Here is a 3,214-nt window from a genome sequence, read left to right as displayed (position 1 = left end):
AGCTCGGAAGCAATAGAAGTCTATCTCCCTTTGCGGGCATAGATGTCGTGTTGGCTTTGCGCAACCTCATCGAACTCGATGGGGTCGTCCAAGATGTAATCATCATACGCGTGTTTCACTAACTCGATACGCGTGCTTTGATGAAACCACTGGAGATAGTTGTTGAAAGCGGCCAAGTCGTGAGGCACAATCTCCACAGGGCCAGCATTCCGTATCGCTTCCAAACAGTGTTGGAACGCTATGACGTGGCCGCTATGATGGACATGCCAATTTTTTATCTTCCTCTGCTGCTGCCTATCAAGCCTGCAAGAATCAAGAAGTTAGATTCTACCTCTTCAATCAAGAATCTTCCATCGCATGATTCCAGAAGTTTACCAATGAAGCGCCTGGTCCGTGTATTGCCACTGAGGTGGGCACTCCTGATACAGCCCAAACTGTCTCATCACTCTGTGCGGCTGGTGGTATTCAACAAGCCACATGCATATGAGTGGGCAGCGCATACGCCAGAACCGCGCCTCCTCCGTGCACTTGTGGTTGAGGTCAGCCATCCCCGCGCCAATACGGTAGTAGGTACCATATGGCTCCCAATCCACCTGCAGCATACAAATATTTCAGAATTTACAACATGCCAATAGAATTTATGAAAACTCGGATTGCAAAAGAGTGATCGGTTACCTGCTCAGCGGTAAGAGTGTCCAACTCCTCAGTGTAGTGCCTGTACATGATCTTTGGATCGCTCGTCATCTCGGAGACATTGTCCCAAAGGTATGCCCAAGTGGGCTCCCGATCAAGGTTGTTCCGGTGATGAGGCCATGGCCTCTCGTTGAGTACCCTGGTCCGCCCAACTGATAGGCGGTCCCAGCTCCATACGGAAAGTAGGAGCAAGCATCCACCAATACCGCCGCTCCTAGTCCTGCGACAAGCTTCGTCCAACTACATACATAAGACATTTGGTTAGTACTTTGTCTAGCACACTACTATAGAAGAATAGTACATAGAACAAATCATCACCTGCCGGTAGAGGTAGGCAAGTGCCGCTGTTCCCCAACTCCACCGGTGCTCCAACACCGTAAGCGCCTTGAGCCAACACCAATGGGCCAGCTTCCCACCACTGTCAGGAAAGAGAGTCCTCGAAATCATGTACCATAAGTACACGCGGGTCTACGTCCTGATAGTGTCCCTGTTGGCCCCTTGAGGGCATTGTCCAAAGTTAAGCCTAATCCAAGAGAAAGCTGCGCCGGCGGGAGCCCTCGCCTTTGGATCTGCTGGTGCCGGAGGAGCCATGCCAATAAGGTCCTCCATCTGTCGGCGCCACCCATCAGAAGTTGTGTTCATACACAGTGGCTCGCCCTGAATAGGAAGTCCAAGGATCATGGAAACATCCTGAAGAGTAGGTGTCATCTCGCCGGCCCTCAAGTGGAAGGTGTGCGTCTCGGGCCTCCACCGGTCGACAAGGGCGGTGAGTGCCGCAGCGTTCATGTTCGTCCCCCCACGGCTTACAAGCGATATGAACGGGAGAAGACCGGTAGGCTCGATGAACTCCGTGTACCTCTCGTCATACGCTATATCCACTGTGCCATGGTAACAAATCTTCAAAGGGTGAAGATCCATTCTCTTCTCCGTCATATGAAAAGCCCGGTGATCCCTGTCATACTCTTGATCTAGGAGCCACACCATCCTACATGTTTACACAAATACACCATATTATGAGCCATTCCTAACAAATATGAGCAACACATACATGAGAATATATCCAAATAAGCCACCACACATACATCACATACATACATATACATACATATCTAGGGATAAAAAACCATATTATGAGCCATTCCATCACAAATAATAGGCATATGTAACACATTTGAATGCATTTGCATAAGAATATGGACACATACATATCTAGGGTTCCTACACATACACATTCATGAAATTTGATGTCTAGGGTTTCCACAAATCTATGGTTCAAACACATGCATACAATGAGGCTATCAATTTCAACACATACACATCAATATAGATTCAACAACCAACATTTCCAATCTAGGTTCCATGTCTAAATCGAATTAAATCGGAGCAAATCTTGGATGAATTGAAGGGCAACGAAGGGGAATACCTTGAGGATTGTATGGGGATGGATCTAGCCGGCCAGATCTGTCCAATACGTGGAGGATTTGGTGGGGGCGGAGGAGAGGCGGCCGGCGGCGGCAGTTGGAGGAGAAGCAGAGACGAGAGAAAGAAAGAAGAAGGCTGGGTCGGGCTGGGGGCGGGCGCGGGCGCCACACTTAAGTCGGCGCCCGTGGCATCGGCGCCACACTGTGAAGTGTGGCGCCCCAGTGTGGCGCCCGTGGCGTCGGCGTCACACATAGTGCCTCGCCAAAACGGCTAAGTCGCAGACGATTTGTCTTACAGTATGTTTTGGGCAATTACAAGTGCATGTGTGGCGCCGATGGGAGCGGCGCCACACATCCTGCCACGTCGGATCGGCGCACCAGCTCAGCGTCGAGGGCGCCACGTCGGCTGGGAGAGTGGCGCCGAAGGCACGGGCGCCACTGGTGCATGTGTGGCGCCCATGAGAGGGGCGCCACACAAAAGGGTTAGATGGGTGAAATAGTTTGCCCGGAGGGTCAGTCTGTGCTATAGTTACAAGAAAGGGTTATTTCTGTGTAAATCGTCCACGCATAGCGCCGCTAATAGCGGTCTTAGCGTCGTAGCGAGCAAAATATGCATAGCGGAACGTTCACCCTCCAGATATGCTATAGCCTCGCTATAGAGTCGAAATAGTGCGCTATTTTTTCCGTTAAATCTTCATATAAACAAGCTAGTCGAAGCATTGGTGATGCACCGCCACCACAGGTGTAATAGCGGACCTCCTGGCCGCCGCGAGGCGGCGGCGACGGCGACGACGACGATGGCACCATTCCACCTTGAAGGACAATGACGGCTGAGGACAGCGCCGCGAGGGGCTTGCAGACAGTGGGAATGGCGGTGCGTATCTCCATCTGTTGCTGACTCTCTGCCTGGCTGCCTCGCTAGTAAGTTGAACGCCAATGTATTAAGCGGTCCAATTAATCTCTCGCGGCCTAGGTCACGAGAAGGCGCGCATGTCGTTTCCCAGAGTAGCAGCCCAGTCATTTTGGTCCGAGCGTAACTTGTGCTTGAAACGGTGAAAAATTGCAATGTAGGAGCAGGAGCGCGACTGAGAGAATCTGGA

The 3,214-nt window shown here is 51.3% G+C and overlaps 1 pseudogene; it reads right to left on the bottom strand.

Annotated features, from left to right (window-relative positions):
• Positions 1–1,005: 1,005 nt before the first annotated feature.
• Positions 1,006–3,002, bottom strand: LOC124647536 (annotated as a pseudogene).
• Positions 3,003–3,214: the final 212 nt, after the last annotated feature.

This window comes from Lolium rigidum, chromosome 4 (assembly GCF_022539505.1).
Source record: "Lolium rigidum isolate FL_2022 chromosome 4, APGP_CSIRO_Lrig_0.1, whole genome shotgun sequence".
NCBI lineage: Eukaryota > Viridiplantae > Streptophyta > Magnoliopsida > Poales > Poaceae > Lolium > Lolium rigidum.
Note: the sequence above shows the minus strand (reverse complement) of the source record. Positions and strands in the feature narration are given on the sequence as shown.